A 16859-nucleotide genomic window follows, 5' to 3' on the forward strand; every position below is an offset into this window, starting at 1 on the left:
CTGCGGGTTAGAACCAGTCGCCATCGCTCTGTATGTGACGCTCCAACCGCCCCGCATTTGGCCGCGGAGGCCTGTGTGCGTAACAGAAACAGCCTGGGTGACACCCGCACGGGGCCGCTCACGCCTCGGACACGTGGGACAAATGGGCGGGCTGGGCCGGGGCGGAGCTCCCGGTTGTCGCGATCAAACCTCCGCGGATCAGATGTAGGCCAGGCGCCTCCCGGCAGCCCCGCGGCCGAGCCAGGACGTGCCACCCTGTCCCCGAGCCTCGGCGCTCTGGTCCGGCTGGACTCGTCCCCCCACACCTGCAGCCTCTCCAGGATGCCCCGGCCTGGAGCCGCCCCGGTTCTCTGGCCAGTCGGCCGCCACCACCGGGTGGGGGGCCACCTGCCACCTGCCCGCTCCCAGGTTCCCGGGTGCCCCAAAGCGGGGCAGGCCGTTTGGGAACGCGTTTGGCAGCACATAACACGAATCGTAGACTTGTTTGCTCCGTTTGACCTCGCGGCGACATTTCTGGGAAATCGTTCTAGAAGACAAGTCCAAAAATGGACAAAAGCCTCTGCACGAAGAGGTTAGTTGCAGAGTCGCACCACCCGGAAAGCAAATGGGATGCCTGTCGGTGGGGACCGGGTAGGTCATTCACGGCTCGCTAACTGGATTGAAGCTCATAAGCCTCTACTATGATTCTCAAGATTATGAAGTAACAAGATAAACGAGTGATGCGCTACCGAGGGGGACGCGAGGGCTGACCCTTGTGTGCCCCTGAGTAGGATCGGGGTAACAATGTCCGCTTGTGACCCACAGGAGTGTGGGTGAAAGGATTTCCTTTGCCCGAAGAGCTGACTTGAGGGTTCCCCCTGGGGGAGCTGGGGGCGTCTGTCCGGGGTCTCTGTACACCTGGGGGAGCAGGGTCTCAGCTCGGGCGTCCTCCTCTAACGCGGCTGCACCGCTGGTGAGCGTCCCACGGGCGAAACTGGGCCCTCTAAGCTGGACAAGGCTGGGCCAGCACAGGGAGGTCAGGCTGTGCTCCCTCAGACCCGCGTCTGGGCCCCTCGTACCTGGCCTGCAGCTGCACCTGGGTGTCCGGGCTTAATGAACACGCATGTAAACACCTGGGCGGTAGGTAACATCTCCTACATCCGTGAAATACGCTCAGACGAGTACCGGGGATGCTTTTACGAATATGTAAAACGGTAAGAAAACCACACGACGCCATTCCCGCGGCGCCGAGCTCGGCCCAGTGTGCCCAGGGGTGGATCTGCAGTAACCATCTTACTGTATTTGCTCTTATTGGTTAACATTTTTAGCGTCTGTCATTTTTTAGATTATTTGAAAAAAAATCAATATTGCTTTACACATTTTTGCAGATGCAAAAAATCGTCTTCCCACCCTGCGGGGACTGTGCGTTCCCTGTGATGTGTGCATGAGGGTCGGACCCCGAGGGTGTACCCCGCAGGATGGGGCAGAGGTGGCCGGGGTCCCGGGCCGCCCCTGCCACTCCTCAGCGGGGAGCGATGCCCGTAGCCTTTCCCCTGGGGAATGGGACCAACCGGTGACAGCCCCGGGGCCCCGGGCTCCCTCCAGCCGGGCCCACGAAGGTCAGTGCTTGCGACGGCTGCGTTGCTAACCGGCTGCAGCTCGCTGCTGGTCCAGGGTGTCCCGGCCGGTGCCCAGCCAGCCACCCTGGCCTCAGGGATGGAGACAAACGTCCTCTCTCACAGCGACGCACGACACGTTTTGCATCCAGATGCTGGGCCTGGTTAGGAGGCGGGGAGGCCGGGGCAGAGGAGGGAAGTTTCCAGGAGCAGTGGGAGGCTCCAGACCCCAGCGGGCGGCCAGGGCTGTTATCTGAGCCGGCCATCAGCGCGGATCCAATGTTCCCGGTCTCCTCCCCAGAAGCAGTGACCTGCAGGGACCTTGAAGCCGGCTGGGCTGGGAACAGCCTCTGAGCGGGGGAGGACCTCGGGATGGTCTCCACAGGAGAGGAAGCTGCCAGAAGGAGCAGGAACAGACGTGCAGCTTGGGAGTGAGGCTCTGGACACCACGCTCGGGGCCCTGGGGGGACCGGGCCGGGGGTACACTGGCAGGGGGGGCACATGGAGGGCAGCCTGAGGGCTTGGCAAGCTCTTCTGCTGTGACTCCAGCCCCCCCCCCCCCGGCTGGGCACTCTCGCTCTCACCTCTCCGGGCTCCCAGAGAAGTGCCGCACGGTGGCCAGCCCCGGGGAGCCCCGCAGAGCCCTCAGAGCCCGAGACCCTGCATCTCTCCAGGGCAGACTTCCGGCCTCCGGCTGCAGGCCCAGGGACCCGGGGCCAGTCACCGCGGACGTGCCCGCAGCACACAGGGCAGCTGCTGGTGGAGAGCCCTCTTGTCCCTGAGACCGGGGGGCCACCTGGTTCCATCGTGGTCCACCCGGGGGAGACCCTCCAGCCTCCGACCCTGACCCTGTGGGCACGGGGGACCAGAGCCCGAGTGTGCGAGGACCAGGTGTCACCGGGGTGGCCGGCAGCCTCATCTGGGGGCTCGCTCACTGCACAGCTGCCGTGCTGGGGGAGGGCCCACGCGGGGCTCTGACCCGCCGGCCAGGCAACCGCCTCAGCTTCCCGCTCTGGGCCCCTCGACACGTCGCTCCCACTAATTCAAACTCCGGGCACCCCAAGCTCCCCCTCCTGTGCATATACAAGGCCCGGGGCAGAGGGGTCAAGCCCTGGAGGGGACGGGACCCATCTCCCCCCACCCCTGCCCCCCATGCAGGCTCGGCAGGGATGAGGTGGGGGCCACCCCGGAGGACGAGGCTCTACCCGGCGTGCGGTGTGGCCTTAGGGAACAACCCTGCGTGTCCTCAACATCAACGAAGCCGTGGCCAAGTGTCTGCCTGGTGCCTGGGACACCGCCTGTCCCCACAAGGCAGGGGCCCAGGGGCAGCTGCTCTCGGCACCCCCCTCCCCGAGCAGGGAGGACCAGCTGCATGATCAGGAGGACCCACGAAATCCCAGGACAGAAATCCCGGGAGCCTGGGGGACCCAGAGGCCGAGCCGGCCCCGCAGCCTCGCCCAGGGGGCTGGTGAGCGGCCCTCGCCGCCTAGCGGTGTCTTGTTGGCCGCTGTGGGGAGTCATCACCCTCCGGTCCTCTGTGCGAGACTTGTGACTTCGGGAGGCCATCAGCGCCACCGATCCTGGAGCATTTCGTCGCCTGCCTCCCCTGCTGTCGCCGCCATCACCCCGTCCCCCTCCCCCTGCCGCCCCCCCTCCCCTTGCCGCCCCCCCCCCTTCCTGGGCAGACCGCAATCCACGCTCTGTCCCGAGGACCTGCGGGTTCTTTCTGCTGCTTGGCCGCCGTGGGCCTTCCCCCCGCAAGGGTCTGCGGGCCCCCACGCGAGCGCGGCGTGGAACTGCCGGGTCATGCGGCGACGCCGCGGTTAACTCTCCGCTTGCGCAGAGCAGCTGCACCGGCTTGCCCGACCCGCGGTGCGAGGCCGCGACAGTCCCCGTCCTGGCGGCTGCATTGTGCGCCTCTGATTACAGCCAGCCTCGTGCCTGTGCAGCGCGGCTCATCGGGGCTCATCGCGGCTGTGATTTGCATCTCCCTGATGGCTAATGATGTTGAGCCTCTTTCATGTGCTTATTGGCCATCTGCAGACTCCTCCGGAGATGTATATAGTATCTTGCATTTGACAAACGCTTGCACACTTCCTGTCTGGTGTGCAGAGTGCATTTATGTGTTTATTTTTGATCCGGCAATACTTTCTTCTTTGCACCCTCCTCCCTCCCCGGAGGTGGGGGTGCAGCATCCCCTTCCCTCCACCTTCCTCCAGTAGGAGAACCAGAGGGTCCCCGTGACCAGAGCCGAGGGGGTGACTGTCCGGTTGCCAGAAGCATGGAGACAGCCCTCGGCGCTGCGGGGTGCTCGGGGCGGCTCTGCAGCTGGGCTGGGGGCGAACAGCCTCCCCACAGACAGAAGCAGCCCTGAGAGGCCGCTGGGGAGCAGCGCAGGACCCGTGGGCCCATTGGGAACCTCCCAAGCACGGGGGGACTGTCGCTGGGCTTTGGGCAGCTCCCTCTACCCCTGCCCAGGCCTGTGTGGCTCTGAGTGGGATTTCTTGAATTTGGGACCCAAGAGGAAAGGCAGAGAGACACCCCCCTGACGCCTCTCAGGGGCAGGCTGGGCAGGAGGAGGCCGAGGGCCAGGGTGTAGGTCGTGTTCCTTGGGCATCCTCAGCCGCCCTGGGCCACTCAGCTGGCACAGGACCCGACGAGGTCTCAGGGGGCCTCAGACAGCCCAGCCAGATGCTTGTCCCCGTCGCGGAAGTCCTGTAGCCAGCCCTGGAGAAGCTCATGGGCGCTCGTGGAACACGGTGTCTCGAAGTTCGCAGGAAAGCACACGAGCTGTTTGACGTGGGCCAGCGAGCAAGTTTACTGTGAAAATTCTAAAAATCCTGCAGGGGCCGAGGGGGGCGGAGCTACCAGCTTTCTGGGAACCTACCGTGCACCAGACCTGGTGCCAAGCACGTCACACCTGCTGCAGGTGAGGACACCGAGGCCCGGCCGGGATCCGTCAGTCGCCAGGGAGGAGGGCCAGCAAGCGCGTGGCTCCCCTGGCATCGCGGAGCGCGGTCCACGGCCCTGGCTGCGGGGCTGGGTGGCGGGGCCTGGTGTCCGCCCCGTCAGAGAGGTGGGCATGGGGCTGCCTCACGCCCGTCAGGGCACACGCTGCCCCGCTGAGCGGACCTAAGAAGTGGATCAGAAAGCCCCTTGACACATGCTCTGATTTTGTTTGATTTTAATAGGAATCGCGTATCCCCTGGAATTGAGGGGTTTGGCAAAGGTGTAAAATTGGCGCGTACGTGCCTACGGCTGGGCAGACCTATGTGCACTTGGGGAGCTTCCCTTAACTGCCAAGCCCAGCCACACTCTTAGAAGAGATTAAAATTTGTGAATCAAAGAGGATGGTGAGTGTGAACTGCCCCTCTCGGCAACGGCACGTGCCCTCGACAGCGGTGACAAGGCTCTGGACCGGCGCTGGCCAGTGTAACTCGTAGCTTGGTGCCCCGATCGGAGCCGGGCCTTCTGATCCGATTCGGGTGGTGGCGATGCAGGTGGAAGAGGTGGCCCTGGACTGCGGGGAGCAGGTCCTGAGTCGCCGTCCCCTCCCCTGGCCGTCCCCTGACCCGCTCGCCCGGTCTCGTCCAGGGCTAAGCCTTCAGTGTCTCCTGTTGGGTGACGGGGCCGTGCACTCCGGGCGCAGTCACTGGCCAAGAACCACTCGGCCATGCTCACCCCGCTGTCCCTGGGGCCCTGAGGACTCTCCACGGAGACCGCGTGAGATCCACGGATTTGTCTCTGTCTTTAACAAAATAAACACAAACGATAAGCCTTTTTATTTTGAGATAATCCTAATTCCCGTGCAGCTGTAAGAAGCGACCCCCTGGACCCTTCAGCCGGGCTCCCCCCGAAGGCAGCCTCCTGACCGCGGACAGCCCCGTGTCACAACCAGGGAAGCGGCTTCGGCGCGGCCCACGCGCCCGGCTCTGATGTCACCAGGCCTCTGTGCACCCTTCCGGGGGGCGGGGGTGCGTTTAGTGTCACGCAAGCGGACCACACGCGGGCGCCCGAATCCAGCGCCGCCGGGAGCACCCAGGACGGCTGAGGGGCAGCCTGGAGCCCCCGTCACGGCGGCCGCGGCCTCCCTCCCCACCCCCGGTCAGCGCCCGGCTCCGGTCTCACCGGCACACAACCTCCCCCCGACGCCAGTCCCCCGTGATCACCCAGGGCTTGGCGTGGCTGCGTGCTCTGTACGCGGACGGGCCCATCCCTTCCCCCTGCCCGCGCCCGCGGGGCATCCGCGTGCTCTCCGGTTGGGGGCTGTTGGGAATGAGGCCTCCGGAGCGTTGGTCTGCGCCTCTGCGTGCACGGAAGTGTTCCTTTCTGTGGGGGGAGTGCCCCGAGGGCAGCCGTGGGGTCGCAGGCCAGTGACCTGTCTCGTTTGGTAGGAAGCGGAGGTACCGCTTTACAATTTAGCAAATGTCCTCGGACCCGCGGGGCGGGGCGCGCAGCCCCCCACGGCCGTGTCTACAACGCCGGCAAATTCCGAGTATGCTGCTCCGGTTGAGTGCGCGGCGAGGCAGAAGCCCGCAGGCCGCCGTCCGGAAGGAAAGCGTTTCTCGTGGGTTTTTTTCCCGGTAACCGTGGGTGCCGCCTTCGGCACTGCCGCCGGCCAGACACGAGGCGGTTCCTTGACAGCTCGGGCCACTGGGACCCGGAACCCTCCCAGCGACCTTCCCCTCTGTCACATCCAGACGCACCGGGTGGATCTCCTACCTTCGCGCGATTTTGCAACGTGATGTCTCCGTCGTTTGGGAAATACCGGTTCTCTGGGTCACGCCGAGCTTCACAGGAAGACACGTCCCGTTGTCCAACTCTGGAAGGTCCCAGTCGCTGGTGTCACCCCGTCTCAGGTCTTCACGTAACGGGGAAGCTCTGAGGTTTTCCGCGGTGGACCCACGTTTTCCGAAATTCCAGTTTTCACTAGAAAGGTGACGTCGTATCGCCGGCAACACTGTGAGTCATTTCCCTTGACGCACGGGTTCACTCCTTTCATTCTCCAGAAAGTAGCTGCCAAGTCATGAAATCTGAGTAGCTTGCGGGTGGCAGATGGTGCTGAGGAGCAGTGGTGCCCCGTGGCAGGAGGGGGCCGCGCTTGCCCTCCACGCCTCCGTGTTTCAGCCCCCGAAGCGCTCCACGGGCTCTTCCCACTTTGGAAGATTAAAAGGAGGGGCACCTCGGGCGTTGAGATTTAATAAAAGCAATAATTTTCCCATGTTCCCCGGGTGCCTGGTGGTGGGGTGTGCAGGGGCAGGTGCCACGGCCTTGACCAGGGTACGTCCTCAGCCTCCCCCGTCGTCAGCCTCACCTGCCGCGGCTTTGCACCGTCGCTGCAAACATGCACCTGTCGCCACGAAGCGGCCGCTCGGTGCTGCACCCAGAGCTCTGAGGCACCCAGGGCCTGCACACAGCCCCACGAATACTTCCTCCGCCGTCAGGTCACCGGGGGAGCCCCATCTCCTCACCCTCCCCGCCTGCCGAGTGCACGAAATGTTCCTACAGGACACATTGAAGGGAAGCTTAGCAAGCTCCACCCCGGTCCCTTCCCATCAAATGGGACAATTTAAAACTCAACTTTCTGCATCAACGCTACCTTTCTAATGAGCGTCGCTACCTATACAGAGACTTGAAAGTATTTAAACTACCTTGGAGCGCTCGGGGGGTTCAGTGGGTTCAGCGACCTGCTCCTGATTTCAGCTCAGGTCGTGGGATCGAGTCCCGCATCCCGCTCCCTCGTGGAGCCTGCTTCTCCCTCTGCCTGTGTCTCTGCCTCTCTCTCTGTGTCTCATGAATAATTAAATAAAGTCTTAAAAATATATATTTGTCCATGACCCCAACAATCAGCTCACGGAATGAAATGTTAAATGTATAGTTTGCAGCCAGCCTACCCCGCCCCTCGAGGAAACGTCGTATTGGTAGGAGAAACAGCCCTGTAACAAACAGCACCGGTGCATGGGAAGCCTCTCCAAGTCGCTCACATCATAATAATAATAATCTATAACATTAGTATCGGATTTAATAACATTGTCATATTTCATTATGATTTTAATAATTATCAATATAATGTAACATCATACTAGACAATGACTATAATCTGAAAATGTAATATAAACTATGGATGTTAGAATATATTATGATTATGATAATTATACTATATTAATATATTCTGTCTTCCTACCTACGTGGGGTTGTCCCATCACCCGGCACCTGCGTTCTCAGCTTCACTAGATGTTGGCCCTTGGCTGCCCGAGGACGTTGCCGGGGGTTCTCGTCTTTTACATCCTCTGCAGTATTTGGGGCAATGAGACTTGTAAAATTTTGTGGACCTCGTGGCATGGGATGGAATTCTATTGCAGCGTAATTTGCTTTTCTTTGAGTATTAATGAGGTCGGTCATGTCTTTGAATCTAGTTACCATTGACTATCGCCTTCTCAACTCTTAATATTTTTGTACTCTGGGGACCCCCGGGTGGCTCAGCGGTTCAGCGCCTGCCTTTGGCCCAGGGCGTGATCCTGGAGTCCCAGGATCGAGTCCCACCCACATCAGGCTCCCTGCATGGAGCCTGCTTCTCCCTCTGCCTGTGTCTCTGCCTCTCTATCATAAATAAATAAATCTTAAAAAATATATTAAAAAATATTTTTGTAGTCTTTATCATTTAATAGTTTTGGAGGATACTATTTTTTTTTTTTGAGAGAGAGAGAAAGAGTGTGTACACACGTGATGGGGAGCCCAGTGAGGGGCTCGATCCCATGACCCTGAGGTCATGACCTGAGCCAAAATCAAGTCGGGTGCTCAGCAGACCGAGCCACCCACGTGCCCCAGGAATTCTTGCAAACACTGGATTTTCACCATCTGACCGTGTTGGTGGTACAGACACCTTCGCCCACGCGCTGGCCTTCCCTTGCATTCGTGATGCAACCCTCCAATGTACACTTCGTACTGTTAGCACCGTCAGACTGACCACTCCGGTCCCATGCCTTTTGGGACTTCCTAATAAACCCTTCCCTACCGCAAAGTCACAAAACACCTCCCTCCAGTTTCTAACAAAACTTCTAACGACTGACTTTGCACCACGAAGCTCGACCCACCTAGATTTTATCCCCGGGGGCCGTGGGAGTCGGGATCTGGTTTTTATTTTATTTTCTCCGCGCGGACAGCAAATTCCGAGCACCGCTCGCCGGATCCTTTCCCCACTGAGGAGAGGAGCACCACCTCTGAGGCTGGGGAGTCCTACTGAGAAGAATGCACGAGGCTTCGCTCTCTCGGGTGGGCGGGTGCTGGTTGAGTCCTGTGGGTCGGGCTGCTGGTCGGCTGCAGAGGCTCCCGCCCCTCCCCGACTCCCCGACTCTCCATCTGCTCCTTCCACCTGTCAGGAGAGGCGCTGACATCTCCAACGACGTTTTGGGATTTGCTTACAGGGCCCTTCGGTTGTTCCAGCTTCGCTTTGTGTATTTAGATTTGTTACGTCCTCGTGATGAACTAACCCTTGTATCACGATAGAATGTTCCTCGGTGTTCCTGGTATTGTTCCCTGTCCCCGAGCTTCGTCCGATGCTAACAGACTCCCCAGCGTCCCTACGATCAGCGTTCATGCGGCGTGTCTGTTCGGGCCTTTCTGCTTTTGTTCCATTTATGTCTTTATATTCGAGGTGCGTTTCTCGGAGGCAGCTTATGGTTGGATCTTGTTCTCTGATCCAATCTGAGAGCTTTTGCCCTTTATTTGAAGGGCTTAGATGATTTATGTTCATCGTAATTATCACATTTAAATCTGCCTGTGATTTTACCTCTCATAATGCCTTGTTTTACTTGAACGGTTAATTCTCCTCAAAGAATTTAAGACGCGAGTACTTTGTATTTATCCACAAAGTTGCCGTTCCTGGCGCTCATCATTCCCGTGTGGATCCGAGTACTTACGCTCACTCCTGGCATCCGACAGACGCGTCCACCGGGACGTGTCGTTTCGCCTCTGTGACGATGTTGGCGCCTGCAGGCACCGCCCTCACTTGACATGAGTGGAAGCGGACGTTCAGGGCGCTCGTAGGTCTTCCCTGGTGTCTGGAAACCAGGCCCGGGACTGGAGTCCAGGGGCTTGTGAGAAGGCCCAAGTGTCCGAAGAGCCACCAGAGGGAAGAGTCAGGTGGGGCGTGTCGGGGCAGATGGACCCCCTCCTGCCCAGGCCAAGGGCGGTGGGATGGGAGGACGGCGGGGTACGCACCGAGAGCGTCCATGGTGCACTTGGGCTGCGGTAGAGGGGTCTGCAGGGCAGGAGGGAGGTGGGAAGAGCTGTGGCTGCAGAGGAGGTGCCCTCACTGGGCCACCCTGCCCGCTCTGGGCCGAGGCTGCCATCTGCAGGGCACCAGCCTGTGACCTAGCATGGGAGTCCCCATCACCCCCCCCCCCCCACCCCCGACACCTGCCTCTGCCCTGGACAGCGCCCTTTTCCCTGCACTGGGACACTCCTTGGTCATTTAGATCTCTGGGAACCGCGAGCGTGGACCCCGGCGTAGCGATCACAGGGGGCCTAGACCCAGGAGCTAGCGTGTCCATGCCGAGCCTGTGAACCGGGCGGTCGTCTCTGGGAGCGTCTGGACACAGGTGAGCCCCTCCCAGGTGCCAAGGAGGCTCACAGAGCGGGCCTGTGTACAGTCCCATCTCCCCTCTCAAGGCAGTGAGGCGATGTGGGGACGGGGATCCCCTAGACTCACGTTTTTGAGGCTGTAGGAGGGGACATGACCCGAGGCTGTCACCCAGCCCAGAGGTGGTTTGGAGACAGCTGCCATTTAGTTGGGCTTTTCCTGAAGAAAATAGCAGGATATCGTGATATCCCTTGTGAATTAACCCTGCTCCCTGCCCGAGGCCCCGAGGTCATTAGTCTGTGCTCCCCACCGCCCGTGCTCCCCGTGACCCCTGCTCCCCACGGCCCCTGCTCCCCGCTGCCCCTGCTCCCCATGGCCCGTGCTCCCTGGGGCCTCTGCTCCCCGGGGCTTCTACTCCCTGCGACCCCTGCTCCCCATGGCCCCTGCTCCCCGCTGCCCGTGCTCCCCACGGCCTCTGCTCCCCGCAGCCCGTGCTCCCTGCGCATGTGCTCCCCAGGTTCTGGGCTAAGTGAAGGACCCCAGGGCCCACAGCCTCACGCTCACCGCTGTCCGTGACCCCTGCCCTTGGGCCCCCTCTCCCTGCAGGGCCTCCTTTAGAACATCTTCCCCCAAAAAGAGGAATCGCTGCACCCCTTAGCAGTAAGTGCGCACTACCCAGCTGCCCCGCCACCCTCGGGACCACTTGCCAACTTTCCCTTTCTGCAGACTTGCCCGCAGTTCCTGGTTTCCCGTCCATGCGGCACAGCCTCGGATCATGGGGTCAGGATCCATCTACAGGGCAGCACGAGCTGGCGCTTCATACCTCATCTTTGTAGAACAACATTCCCTGTTGTGTGTGCACCATGTTGCACGCGTTCGTTGATAAGGAGACAGACGTTGCAGCTGTTTCCACTGTTCCGAGGCTGAGTCGTGCTGCTAGGAGCATTCGTGGGCAGATTTGCGTGGACGTGTTTTCGTTTCTTGTGAGCCTAGACCTCGGGGTCAAGTGCTACACCTTCGGGTCACTCTAGGCTTAGCAGTGTGAAGAACCGCCACACTGTTTTCCAAAGCGGCTGCTTCATTTTCAATCCAAACGCGAGTGTGAGGATCCCAACTTCTCCACATCCTTGCCAACGCTTGTTACTGTTGTTTAAAAGTTATTTCCATCCTCATGCGCGTGGAGTGGCATATCGCGGGGGCTGTGCCTTGCAGCTCCCCCGTGGCTAACTACGGGGAGACTATTGGCTGTTTGTGCATCTTCTTTGGAACCACATCTGCACTGTCCTTTGCCCGTTCTCAAACTGAGCTCTTATTGTTGATGTCTTAGTGTTCTTTATATATTCTAGATACTGGTCCTTTATTACACGCAGCTTGCACATACTCTCTCCCATTCTCTGGGCTTTCTCTCACGTTCCTTATGTTGTCCTTTGAAGCATTGTAGTTGTTTTAGTCCTAGAAAGTCAAATTTATGTATTTTTATGTATGTGTGGTTTGTGCTTTCAGTGTCATATTGAAAGACATCGTGTCTAAACCTTGGTCATGTTGGTTTAGGCCAATTTTTTCTCCCAAGAATTTTAGAGTTTCAGCTCTTACATTTAGGTCTTTCTCTGTTTTAAGTCAGTATTTAAGGTGGTGTGAAATACATCTCCTCCTCCTCCTCCTCCCTCCTCTTCTTCCTCCTCCTTCTTTTCTTCTCCTTCTTCTTCTCCTCCTCCTCCTCCTCTTCCTCCTCCTCTTCCTCCTCCTCCTCCTCCTCCTCCTCCTCCTCCTCCTCCTCCTCCTCCTCCTCCTCCTCCTTCTTCTTCTTCTTCTTCTTCTTCTTCTTCTTCTTCTTCTTCTTCTTCTTCTTCTTCTTTTGCTTATGAAAATCCCATTATCCCAACACCATTTGTTGAAAAGACTCTTCTTTCTCTAGCAAATTGCCTTGGCACCTTTGTTGATAATCAATGGATTGTTTCTACTGTCAATTCCATTGCATTAACCTACATTTGTATCCTCCTGTCAGTACCACACTGTCTCGATTGATACAGGTTTTGGAATGAGGAACTGAGTGTGTCCCAACTATTTGTTCTTTCAAGATTATTTTGGTCAGGGATGCCTGGGTGGCTCAGTGGTCAAGTGTCTGCCTTGGGCTCAGGGCGTGATCCCAGAGTCCTGGGGTTAAGTCCCACATCGGGCTCTCTGCAGGGAGCCTGCTTCTCCCTCTGCCTGTGTCTCTGCCTCTCTCTGTGTCTCTCATGAATAAATAAATAAAATCTTTTAAAAAATAAGTTTCAGGCGTCACTGCATGCACCGTGTACCTGTCTACTACACCTGCTGGTGGCGGAGGCTCTACTGCGACTGCCCCCTCCTAAGAGTCCCTTTTATGGCAGCCTCTTTATCTCCTAAAGGAGCCCACCTCCTCGGCTTCATGCAGGAAGTCTACTTTTTGAGTCGTGTGGTTTCCCTTGACATCCTGCCGGCCAGAGTGGCTGAGGTTGCATCTCCAGTCCCCACGCCGGCAATAGTCTGGGAGCACCTCTCCTTAGTGATTTCGGGCCCTTTGCCTGAGACCCGCCCCCTCCTCTGCTGGGCCTCCTCCGCAGGCCGCCCTCCTGTCCTGGGCTCCTAAGACTCAGACCCCGGCCCTTATGCATTCCTACTTGTCCTGGCCCATTTCACTCACAGCCACAGCTCCGGGTAAGTCCCCACATGCTGACGGACCAGCTGGCCAGGTCTCCAGGGCCAACATTTCAGTGTCCCCTTTCTCGATGCCCACTGAGAGGGTGACACGAAGACAAGGAGTGATTATTCAAGCTTGTTCTTTGTGCCACCTACACACACAAGAGTCGAGGGCGACATTCAGTCTCCCCACTCTCTCTGTGCTCCCAGAAGGGGCCGTTTGACATGACATGTCTGTCTCACGTGCTTTTAAAAACTTGAGAATATAAAACTTCATTCAAGCATGAGAACAACCGATTAGGTGTTGGGGATTAGGGAGGGCGCCTGTCGTGATGAGCACCGGGTGACGTACGGCGGTGCTGAATCACTGTACTGTGCACCTGAAACTCGTATTACACTGTAGGCTGAGTAATTGGGATTTAAATAAAAACTTGAAAAAATAAAATAAAATGAAATGAAATGAAATAAAATAAAATAAAATAAATAAAATAGATGGGACTTCCAATGTCAATCATGGAGAAAGGGGGGGACCTGGAGCGGGAAGGGGATGGGGACGCTGTTAGTGAGTGGCCATGGGGGCATCGACTGGACAGGACGGGACGAGAGAGGGGCCCCTGAGGGAAAGGGTCACAGCACAGGGAGGGCCCTGAAGAGAGGAAGGGCTCCAGGGAGGGGTTCTTCCAGATGCTGGAGTAGAAGGGGCAGTTGGAAGGACCTGGGGAGAGAAGAAGGGAGAGGGTGATTGGAGGCGGAGGCAGGAGAGACAGTCCAGCAGGAAAAGGAAGCAGACGTGGAAGTGGAGAGGGAGCCCGCGCTGTCCACCCGGCCAGCCCCTCCCAGACCCAGACACCTGCTGGCCTGATGCCCTGGCCCGGGGCGTTGGGGTGACTGGTCAACCCGACTCTAGTGTTGGCCTTCACATCCCCCGCAGAGGATCACAGAGGCGGATCACAGAGGCCGCCTCGAAAACGGAACCACAGGTTAGCAGGAGTGACCCCAGGCAGGTGTCTGACCTCGCAGGGGAGGCCTCGCTAAACACAAACACCAGAGGAGTGAGACAGTGACGGCTGCGTCTCACCGCATAGCACGACGCCCCACACGCGGCCGCGCAGCACATGCACAGGAGGGCAGGTCAGCTGGGGAAACCCCTACATCAGTCCCCCCCAGGTGGACTTGCCTCACAGGGGACACCGCAGGGCTGCCGGGCCGGGGAGGGCCCTCCAGGCCTGGGACTCCGGGCCCCATTGAGACGAGCTCTCACGCTCCCTCCCTGGCAGATCCCCGGGTCCCCACTGCCCAGGGTCTTCCCACGCATGTGCCCTGGTGAGGCTGTCCCTGACCACCGTCGGGTGATGACTCCCACCACCCGGCATTCCCGTGTCCCTTCCCGGCCTCAGTGTCTCCACAACAGCCCTTACGATGAGACATGATCGCTTTTGTCATTTACTGGTTTACTGTCTGCCTCCCCTAGAAACGGAACCAGCCGCAGGCCACGTGCTTGGACTGTTCTGTTCGCAGCTGTTTCTCTGACCCTGTGGGGGTGACAGGCACCCAGGACATGCTCAGGATGTGTTTGTCGGGGGCACAAGAGGCCCCGTGTGTTCAGCACAGCGAGCGGGTCTGCAGAGCATCCACCGGCCTGCAGCGGGCCGCCCACTGGGAGGGGCCCGAGGTCACGGTCAGGGCTGTGCTGGGATCCAGGCACTGGGCAGACAGGGCCGAGCACACGCGCGTCTGGCCACAGAGCATCAGCCATGGTGGCCTTCCACGGAGGAGGTTTCCCATCTGACTCTCGAGTGTGAGGGAACGGGTCAGGAGCCACCTGCAGACTGGGTGCAGCTGGGAATGGTCCTCAGGGACCCAGCCGAGCCCCCGATGTGCCGGCTTTCTAGGGGCGTTAAGCATTGAGCGCGGTGAGAAACTGGCGTGCAGGGAACACACTTGTTCACGTCCAGAGTGCAACCTTGCTGCACGGCCGGGTGGACGGGGCGTCTGCTGGCCACACCAGCTCCCTGGCCGTGGCTGAGCCACATCACCAGCCCTCGATCCCGGGGGCCGGGCCCACGGCAGTTCCCCGGGATGGAGTTCGTGTGTGTGTGTGTGTGTGTGTGTGTGTGTGTGTGTGTTTGGAATTCCCAATTCATGGGTAATTGAGAAAACGTTTGGAAAGTGGGGGAAAATCTTACGGAGTGGAAACATTCCTTCTCAAAGCAAGGCCAGCACAAATGCCAGCGCCGGGACGGAAGGCCTGCTGCTCCACGGGCCAGTGGGCGGGAAGGGAGAGTCCGCGCGTGTCTGCACCCGTCATACTGACATGGGGTCTGAACTAGGGTGTCCCGGGCCCTCCGCACCCGTCCCCAGTACAGCCCGGCCCCTGCGGCGCTGGGATTGATGGGTGGGCTTCAGGGAGGCGCAGACACACCCCCAGACATGAAACCATCTCAGGTGGATGCCGCCGTGGGTGGGTGCTGGACGACGGGCCCCCGTCCCTCCCCGGGCTCCGGAAAGACCCGGCGAACCTGGACGTCACACTGCGGACCCGGTGACTGGTTTTCTGGAGACCGTGGTTTCATAAGCGAGCTGGCATTTGCAGCCGGGTGTTCGCTGCTGCTCTTGCCTGGAAACGTCACGTCCAATTCCGTGACCTGGCTCACGGAGAGTGTGACCCGGGCCCGGGGGGCCTTCGGGGAGGCTAAGCCTAACCAGATGGGAGCGGACACTGTCCATTTCCCGCAAATGCATCCAGATCAAATCCCACAGCTCCTTTTTTACTTGTTAATTCTGTTTCTGATTTGTGGCTCTTATTTGACTTTCAGATGAATTTAATAATTGCTTTAAAAGGAGAACTTGAAACCATTAAGGGGAGCAGCTCTATCCTGCCCCCGGCCATCTGCGGCTGCACTCGCGTTACCCTCTCTGAAGCCATGGGCGTGTTTCAGATCAAAGCTGCCTGCGTGGCCTGCCAAGACGTGGGTTCACTGATAATTCTCCTATTTTCCTGGATACCACAGAAGCAGCACAGCCGTGTTCCTGGCAAGGCAGGGGCTTGGCCCTTCACAAACATACCGAAGCGTTTACGGTCACACGTGGACGTGACCTCGCTGGGCCCGGGGTCTGCTCTCTGGGGCTCTTGTGCTTCACAGAAAGGAGGGGACACTCCAGGTGCGGGGCTGGGCTGTGGGAAGTTCAGCACACGGCCGAGGCCTACCTGAGCCAAGTGAGGGGGCGGCGGCTGGTGATGAGGCTCCAGGGGCAGGGAGGGAGGGAGGGAGGGCTCTGTGGTCACACCCCCTGGGCCCTTGGCCTGCCCCTCCAGGCCTGGGCACCCCTGGACTGTCTGAGCCTCAGTTTCCACATGTGGAAAAGCAGGGTCTTGCAGGCAGAGAGCACTCACGGCCGGGTCACAAGCTGTCCATCGATGTCAGCCAGCGACGGTCAGGATGAGCTCAGGACGCGGTGCTCAGATGCTACCCGATGTGGCCAAACGTGTCTGCACGTGCGCCTCTGACCACGATGACCAGGAGAGCCGGGGGGCTGGGGTGCAGACCCGCCCGCCGCAGCCGAGAGCTGGGCCCCCAGCCCGGGCGCCTGCATGGCCCCAGGCCCAGCTGGGCGGCCTGAGGTGTGTGGCCCGCAGGTGTCACGATGAGGGCAGGTGCCGGCCAACACCCCAAGAGGAGGCGCGGGGGCCGAGAAGGGCGGTTTCCCCAGGATCAACATAGGTCGATCGGTATCATCCATATCATGTTTTGTTTGCCACGGGAACTGACCATCCCGGTTGGGGGGGGCGGGGGTCCAGCGAGGTCACGTGACCCGGGAGGTCCCAGGAGCCAAGAGCAGGTCCAGGATGGCGAGGGGATCTTTCCAGTCCCCAAGAAGCGCGTTCCTAAGACGTAAAGTTGCTCTGAATTTAAAGACACTTCCCCGAGGATCTTTCGGGAACAGGATTCCCAGACAGAAACATTACGTAGGTGAATCGCACACACGAGCTTTGAGACACGTTCAGAGAGTTGAAAGTGGGA

The 16859-nt window shown here is 59.3% G+C and overlaps 1 long non-coding RNA gene across 2 annotated transcripts; it reads left to right on the forward strand.

The window, feature by feature from the left end:
* Positions 1-773: 773 nt before the first annotated feature.
* LOC140616537 (uncharacterized) lies at positions 774-16022 on the forward strand. 2 transcript variants are annotated; one of them, XR_012016996.1, is made up of 4 exons: positions 774-1193; positions 1368-1598; positions 1897-2026; positions 15654-16022. It is a non-coding gene; the product is annotated as an uncharacterized lncRNA (long non-coding RNA). The 2 variants fall into 2 exon arrangements; XR_012016997.1 differs by lacking the exon at positions 1368-1598 and having other exon boundaries at positions 778-1193.
* The last annotated feature ends 837 nt before the right edge of the window (positions 16023-16859 follow it).

The sequence above is a fragment of the Canis lupus genome, chromosome 24 (genome assembly GCF_048164855.1).
Source record: "Canis lupus baileyi chromosome 24, mCanLup2.hap1, whole genome shotgun sequence".
Taxonomy (NCBI): domain Eukaryota; kingdom Metazoa; phylum Chordata; class Mammalia; order Carnivora; family Canidae; genus Canis; species Canis lupus.